Consider the following 9585-nt stretch of genomic DNA (forward strand, 5'->3'; position numbering starts at 1 on the left):
GGTATCCAAGGACCCTCTAAATGCGTTCTATGCAAGCAAAAAGTGAAGATGCTGACCACTTGTTGTATAACTATAACTATTCTCAACTCTTTTGGGATTGGCTCAGACAAATGATGAGCTAGACTTCACCCTTACCTAAATCCTTAAGGGAACTTCTTTTAGGATGGAAAATAGATCAAAAATATGGAATTTATAGCAAATTGTGGAATATTGGCCCATCCATTCTCATTTGGGAAGTTTTGAATGAAAGAAATAGAAGAATCTTCAAAAACCAAGAATTGCAAGCAGTTGATCTTATAAAAAAAGTTGAGGCTTGTATAGCAGAAACTCTTAATTCTTATATTAGGAAGTCTCAATTTGAAGAAGGATCTTTTTCAATATGGGATGGATTAATTAAAAATAATTGGGTAAACTTGATCAATTCTCCACAATTATACAAAGCAAGGAACAAAGAAGCCAGAGATAATTGTAAATGGACCCCCCACCCATGGGTTGGGCCAAACTTAATTTTGATGGAGCTTCTCGAGGAAATCTGGGGCAAGCAGGTATTGGATGTATCATAAACAATGAGGAAGGGAAGTGGATTATCAAAAGGGCCAAATCAATAAATCCCACTATTAACAATCTAGCGGAATTAGAAGCCCTCCAAGAAGGGATCCAATTATGTTTGAATATAGGACTATCTAAGGTTATTATATAGGGTGATTCTCAGATTGTTATTAATGCCCTAAGAAAGAGGAAAACGCCCAATTGGGTTCTAAATTCTAGATTAGAAGAAGTCCTCAATATCTTAGATCAACTTAGAGAATATCAATTGAATCACATTTTTAGAGAAGGAAACTCTAAGGCTAATAAATTGGCCAATATAGGTGCAGATGGTAATAATCTATTCAAAGTCAACAAGCATATAAAAATTTAAGTATATATGACACAATTAATTAGGAATTTATCCAATATCCTAGCTTTTGATTTTAATCTAGTACTAAGAACTTTTCCATCCCTCCAAGTGTTTAGGTATCATAAATAAAAGGCCTGCCTTTTTTATCATATTAACATTCATTCCCTAGATATAGATTGAAAGTATCATATAAAAATAGACAAAACTACACAAATATATATTATGAACTTAGATTAAATTAATATGAATGGATCGGAAGAGGAATCTAGGCAACCTAACTTTTAAATTCATGCGTTAAATTAAGAATCCATTTCATGTAATGATGAGTGGTATTATGTAAAAGGTAGTTTCTAGAAGATATTCACTCTCTTTCTAGATATTTTTATTTGAGTCTTCTTTATTTAGTCTGTCATTTGAAGCTGTCATTTTAGCAATCAACCATGGATTAAAATATATGTCTCTTTCACACTAGGAGGTTAAAACCATGGCTTTCAGAGGCAGGATTAAACCCGAGAGATGGAATAGGGTCCTCAATCAGGTGGATGACATGACCCATCTAGCTATCAGTCGGGCTTTGGGAGAAGGTATTTTTTAGTAAGAATTTACTTGGAGAACTAATAGTGATATAATTGGAGCCTTCATAGGGTGCCTGGCTAGGGCTAAGATAGGGAAGTGGGAGATGTTTAAGCTGTGCTCTGATTTGTTTGATCCTATTTGGTGTCTTGGGTTAGAAGAAGCCATTATGAGCCTTGATGAAAAATCTAGGGTTCCTCTTCTAGAAACATATATGGCCCACCCTCCTGGTAGCCTCGATTTAGCAATTGTCCCCAGATGCCCAGCATTGGTAATTAGGGATAATGATGCCTTTTTCCTAAGCGTGGTAAAAAAATGGAAGCAAGTATTAACTTCCTGCTTAGATGGAGAGGGATTCTGGATGACCCTAATAAAGATTAGCTTCTAAATTACCTTAATATCTTCAAGTCATATGTTGAGCTTGGTACTGATTTGGATAATATGGAGACTCTAGGCTTTTGCATTCCTAATTTGGAAAAGACCAGCAAGGAAAGAATTTCCTTTGTTTTTCCCTTGAATTTCCAGTCGGTCAATTCCAATGAGATAGCTGAAGTCCTCATGGTGTTCAAAAAGCAGGAGTAGTATGTTCGTAGGGTCTTGATTTTAGTTTTTTTTGGGTTTTCATGTTTTAGGTCCTTTTCATTTAGTAGTTTTTGAACTATGGTTTGCAGTACTATCATGTTCACAAAAGACAGGTTGTTTTGGCTAAGTTCATTCAACTCAGAACACTATCAAATACCATCCCTGTTATTAGTTGTAGATGGACTACTCTTTATGATTATAAACTAGGACAATTTCTAATAGACTTTTAAATATTCTCTCTCTATCACATATCAAATTATATGATTAAAAGTAACATAAAGAACTTGGTGCTTTAATTAAAGTTTCTTGTATTTTAGACTGTAATACATATATTAGTGACTGCTGGATAATTTCAGTGAATTAGTTTTTCTTGCTCAATCTGATAGTTCGTGGGATAGAGCCTTCTATTAAGTTTTATTAATTATCTCCATTATTGAATTTGATTCTATTAATTGAGTTTGGTTGCCTATCCCATTTCACCTAGCTTTAGTTCTTTCCTATCTTTTATGGATGACACCTATGTATTTTGGACCATGTTGTCCACACACACACACACACACACACACACACACACACACACACACACACATATACATTTGTATATATAGATATTCATATAAATATATATACTTATATTTATGTATATATGCCAATGTGTTCTTAAATACTTAGCATCATTCCATCCCCCTACACTGTTATATTGCAAACTTATTTCTTTTTTACCTACCACCTTCTTTAATTTGACAGTGAATTTCCTCCCAGTAATATGGTTAGTTCTCCAAGTATTCAAGCTAGAACTCAACCCTATTACTTTTTCAGTTCTTTTGATTAATCTATCTATATTATGCATCTTAGTGATTAATGATTTTCTTTTTTGAAGCAATGGTTCTCGGTTCTAATTTAGGCTAATGAATAAGTGTATGGGTTCTTCTTTAGGCTTTATTTCAATTGATTAAGATAATTATTTAATGAATTGATGAATTACTAATAAATTGTCATCAAATTGGAAACTGGAGGTGGAACTGATTAATGGCTTTATCTGATTTTTTCGTTCGAAAGGTAGATTGGCTCTAGTGTGGAGGTCTCGTATCTAATTCCTTCATCAGGTTTGATTACCTTCAATATCTATTTCTAACGAAACTAACAATTCATTCCCATCTAGATGTTTTGTTGGTTTCTCTGTTGTTGATTACAGGGTTGAGCAAAGTTGATGTAAGATTGTACTCATTCTTCCACATTAGAAGAATCCTCTGCAAGAAGTCTCCCAAGAATCTTAGTTTAGACAATTGGTATTTGTATCGTATGTCCCACTGAAGGATAACATGTAATTAAAATTGACTTTACGGGTGGACCCACCAAAGGATTATGTGATATTTTATTATCTAGGGTATGCCCCTTTGCTTTTGGTACGTATTTGGACTTATGTCCTGGGCAAGACTGGAGGTTTTCTTCCCTGTTCTTTCCTACCAGTGCTCGCTTGAACGGAGGATCTGTATAATTATTTTTCATTAATAAAATATATACCAAGGCTTTAACTGCTTATGAATCAAAATAAAAACAAAAAAAATAAAAAATAATATAATATAATATTGAGCCAAATTAATTATAAAACTTGAAGGTTAAATTTAGCCCACCTTTATTATTATAATTTACCTCCAAGTTATTGAATAGTGGTTTGGGGAAGCACCCCTATTATTTATGATTGTTTAACGATCCTAAATCAATGGCCTATATCCTATTTTGGGCTAAAGTTTTAAAAGAATACTAAGCTTTAAAGAAAGTCCCCAAAATAAAGATATGTGGTTTCAATCAAATCTATTTTGGGCCAAAGTGAGAAAGGATAAAAAGTTTCAGGGAAAGTCTACGAAATAGAGACACATGTCAAATCTACTAATTAACGTATAATCTAACTTAATTTTTTACCAAATATTGGTGAATATGACCATCAATTAATACAAGCGTTGAAAATTGTAGACGAAAATATTTAATTTACCACTTAGAAAAATTAGATTCTATTGGCAAGGTCATCACTAAAAAACAAATAGTTATGTATTATTATTGGCGACTGGCCTAAGTATGGAACATAATTTTCATAAATTTCAGGTGATATCGCCACCTCAAAAGTACAAATAAATAGCCAAATTGGGGGTCCCTAATGAGTGAGATTAGCTAATTGGCGAATATTAGCCACTAAAGTCATCCTTGATTATTTGATGTTAAATATTTGTAAAAAAAATATTTTGTTTGGTAATTTTCAATTTCTCTAGTTTTTTAATCATATAATTCTTTCTTTTAGCATAAACAATTAGTTTTTTATTTCTTCAGTGTAAACATGCTAAAAATAAAATAAAATTTATTGTACTACAGATTCCAAGACACAAAGAATAAGCAATTTAAATTATGGATATCTTTTCTATATGTAGAATTTAGTTATGACATGCTTATGCTTTTGTTAGGGGTTTGGTTGGTATTGTTGTTTAACCTTGCACAAGATCTCAATGATCCATTTGTTCACAACACATTATGAGACATTTATGACAACTACATAATTGCATTCAAACTAATATTGTAGAAATTTTATTTATTAACTTAAAACTTCTCACGAAAAAATCAATAATGTAAAAAATGTGTTTCCTTGTAATGTATGCGTGATTTTTTTAGTGAAATTGAACAACATTTCTTGAGGGCTTATGAAGACGCTTTCCAGTCTCAAAACTCTTGAAGTTAAAGAATTTCATTTTGTTCTAAAATTCTTATATACTTTTGAGTTTTCCAATCTAGAGCTTGTTGTAACTTTTTTTGTTAAAGGCGTTGATGTTAAAATTATAATGACACAAAGAAGTAATTTTACACTTGGTAAGAGCTATAACTTATCTACTAGCATTCAACTAAAACATTAATGCAAAATGTAATTGTCTATGTTTCTCCACTGTCTTTAGTTCTTAAGTTCTATGTATAATTGTAGTTAATTTTAATACGGTTTAAAGATGGTTCAACCTCTAAAAGATCAAAGGGTATAAAGAATGTTGTTTTAATACATTTTTCATTCCTTCAAATTAAAAAATTTATTCCTCCATTTCAACCCTTAGTGCCACACTCTAAAATATTGTAATCATGACACATATGGTAGGAACTATGACTCTTTGCGTCTCTTGTTAAATATATTTTGGATTAGTTATATAATTATAAACTACTAGGTCGGAGAAATACAGTTGTGTTATTATTCAATTGGATCATCTCATTGTTCACCATTTTAATTTTGTAATTCATTATGATTTAATTAACTTTAATTTTTATGGATTTTAACATAATTATTAAATATATTTTGGATTAATTATATAATTATAATTGTATTTTTTAAATAATCACACAATTTTTATGATAAATAATAATTTTATAATAATTATATAATTGTTGTAAAAAATATTTTAATAATTGTAATTATTTAATCAAATATATATTATAGATTAAAATATAAAAAATTAATTTTTACATCATTTTATAAGCTATTGGGATCTTATAAAATTCATCCATTGTTAATTTAGCTATTCTTTTCATCTCTTCAAAAGAAAAAAATATTGTGTCAAATATCGAGGATCTCAAGGGAAGAGACATTAGCCCTTTGGGCATAATCACATCTTCAATCTTCTCACCAAGGCCTCTTATGTTATTGACAATTTCATCCATGCAAAGAAAATTATGTTGCAATGTTTTGTCCATCTACTTTTAAACTCTTAAGTTGTATTTTATGTGTTTGATGCTTAGATTCCTTCAGGTTATTGTCTGCACTAGCTTAGCAAGAGAACCAATTTCTATTAGAGTTATAGCTTCAGTCGGTCTTATTTATGGTCACTTGTATATATATATATATATATATATATATATATATATATATATATATATATATATATATATATATATATATATATATATATATATATATATATATATTACGATCCAAAGTTACAAATTGATTTACTCTGTATTAGTCCATGTTTATATCATGTCCAATTGGGCTCTACATTTTTTGATTGTCATGATATGGATCGCACTCTACATTTTGTGATTGCCAAAGATATGTATCGGCCCTTACATTATTGTGATTGTCCAAACTTGTATCGGGCTCTTAATCAAATCAGACACTTGCATTTAGCACTAAATAAGTCATAACAAATGGTCATGACCACGTAGGGCCTGACCCTACATGGGTATGACCATTTGTGTCAATATGTACGTATTGTTGTATTCAATGTAGAAAGATCATCAATTACAATGGCAATGTTCAATTGCAATTATATTGAAAAATATACTTGTTACCAGCATTGTCAATACAAACAATAACATCTTATATATATATATATATATATATATATATATATATATATATATATATATATATATATATATATATATATATATATATATATATATATATATATATATATATATATATATATATATATATATCATTGCAGTCATTGTCATCAAAGATAAGATCATAACAATCACAGATCTAGTAAATACATTAAAAGTTGCATTCATATTAGAATTAGCAATACTCTATTATAGATCTCTATCCCCCAACAATTTCTTATATTAAATAACATTGACTTCTAATAATATAAAGTTTTATTTTTCTTAGAATAAGTTTGCTTCGAAAAAAACCTCATCTCTACAAACCAATTCTGTAAATCTATTATAATTTTGCTCGTTAATAGTTTATAACTCTACTCATAACCCCATAATCTGCAACATCATCAGGTAAAGGTTTTAAGGTTGGAGGTGTTGGTTTATCTCCTTCTTAAACAAGTAGACCATCTAATGTGCAAAGAAGAATTGTTGAGACTAACAAAAGTATTGCAGACAATAGTCAAAGGACTATCTTAGAATAAAAAAAAATTCATAAGAAATGAAGTTCATGTCATGGAATATCAGAGGATTAAATAATCCTCACAAACAAGATATTATGAAAAATATGATTAGGGATGAAAAATTGGATATTGTACTAATTCAAGAATCTAAAATGTTGAAGGATAAGGTGGAAGGTCTCTTGGTTTGTAGGGGAGGCAAGATTATTGGGAATGATTCAGATGGGGCCTTAGGTGGTGTGGCGGTTTACTAGAATGATAAATGTATTGATGAGGAACTTATCTCTCAGAATAGAAATATGATGAACATCAGATTTACGAATTCTAAGGATGGCTCTGCTTGGGTGCTTACTAATGTTTATGCTCCCAATTCTAAATGGGGTATAAAGGCTCTTTGGGAAGATATCACCAATCAAAGAAAAAAAAAATTGTGGAGTAGAATTGGATCATTATGGGGCATTTTAATACTCCTTTGAAAGAAACTAAAAAGATGGGAGGAAGTTAGACTATCGCATCCATTAGATGCAATTAAAAACTATAAAATACATTAGTTTAACCAATAAGATTCAAGTATTTTTTTAGGTTTTGAGTTTTTTAATAAAGTTTGAACATTTTTATTATTTTTTGAAATGGATAGAAGCTATTTAACTAAAATCTTATTGGCTCTCACTAATAATAGTAAGGGAGAAAATTAATTTTTGAAACAAAAAAATCAAGAAAAATGTAAAGCTCTAACTTTTAGCATTAATTGTCCAATTAATATGATTGAAAATATCATAAAAGATGATGTGACACTACATTTACTTTACCATCTCAAGAATTTCAGAATTTAAATTCTTTATAAAGTTTGAACATTTTTATTTCTTTTTTTGAAAAATAAGAATAGTATTTAATTGAAATCTTATTGGGCCTTACTAAATAGTAATGGAGAAATTTAATTTTTAAAACCAAAAATCAATGAAAATTTAAAATTCTAACTTTTTGTATTAATTGTACAATTAATATAATTATTATAAAAGATATGTCATGCCACACTTTACCTTACCATTAGTCAAATTTATAATAATAGAATGTACTAACTCATAAAATTTTGATTTATTTTGTCATTAAAATATTATCTTTTAAAAGAGTTAAAAGTGATAAAAACTAAATAATGTAACAAAGAATTTTAAAAACTAAAAACTAAATAATATTACAAAGAATGTTAAAATGGTAGTTATTGTACATACAATTATGTTTATTGTTTATGTATTTAAAATTTAAAATATCTTATATCATTTTTGGGTGTCAAGTTGTTGATTAAATATTTAATAGTGTAAAAGATGACAATTGATTGTAGTTTTTTTTTTTTTAAATAAAGAATTATTTCCAGGGATAACTTTAAGAAACCCCCCTTTGGAAAAAAACATAAAATATTGGCCAATCAAACATTAGTTGAGGGGGAAAATTTAATTTCTTTTGGCGAATTTTTTCTTGAAAATGAGAATTTTTAAAATTTTATTGCCTATTTGTTTTCAATCATACGAAAATTCAATAAAATCCTGGTGAATCTTATATTATTTAAGAAAATCATGGATAGAAGTACACATACATAGAAACCATTTATTATTATTATATTGAGCCAAAATAATTATAAAACTTGAAGGTTAAATTTAGCCCACCTTTATTATTATAATTTACCTCCAAATTATTGAATAGCGGTTTGAGGAAGCACCCCTATTATTTATGATTGTTCGACGATCCTAAATCAATGGCCTATATCCTATTTTGATCCAAAATTTTAAAAGAACGCCAAGTTTTAAAGAAAGTCCCCAAAATAAAGATATGTGTTTCCAATCAAATCTATTTTGGGCCAAAGTGGGAAAGGATAAAAAGTTTTAGGGAAAGTCTACGAAATAGAGACACATGTTAAATCTACTTATTAACGTATAACCTAACTTAAATTTTTACAAAATATTGGTCAATATGACCATCGATTAATACAAGTGTTGAAAATTGTAGGTGAAAATATTTAATTTACTGGTTGGAAAAATTAGATTTTATTGGCAAAGTCATCACTAAAAAAAAAGTAGTTATGTATTATTATTGACGATTGGCCTTAGTATGGAACATAATTTTCATAAATTTTAGGCAATATGGCCTCCCCAAAAGTACAAATAAATAGCCAAATTGGGGCTCCCTAATGAGTGAGATTAGCTAATTGGCAAATATTAGCCACTAAAGTTATCCTTGATTATTTGATGTTAAATATTTGTAATAAGATTATTTTGTTTGGTAATTTTCAATTTCTCTAGTTTTTTAATCATATTATTCTTTCTTTTAGGATAAACAATTGGTTTTTTATTTCTTTAGTGCAAACATGCTAAAAATAAAATCAAATTTATTGTACTACAGACTCCAAGACACAAAGAATAAGCAATCTAAATTGTGGATATCTTTTCTATATGTAGAATTTAGTCATAACATGCTTATACTTTTGTTAGGGTTTTGGTTGGTATTGATGTTTAACTTTGCACAATATCTCAATGATCCATTTGTTCACAACACATTACAAGACATTTATGCCAACTTTATAATTGCATTCAAACTAATATTGTAGAAATTTTATTTATTATCTCAAAACTTGAGATGGAAAAACCAATAATGCAAAAAATGTGTTGCCTT

This window comes from Cupressus sempervirens, chromosome 8 (assembly GCF_028749045.1).
Source record: "Cupressus sempervirens isolate cs-2001-9-10 chromosome 8, ASM2874904v1, whole genome shotgun sequence".
Taxonomy (NCBI): domain Eukaryota; kingdom Viridiplantae; phylum Streptophyta; class Pinopsida; order Cupressales; family Cupressaceae; genus Cupressus; species Cupressus sempervirens.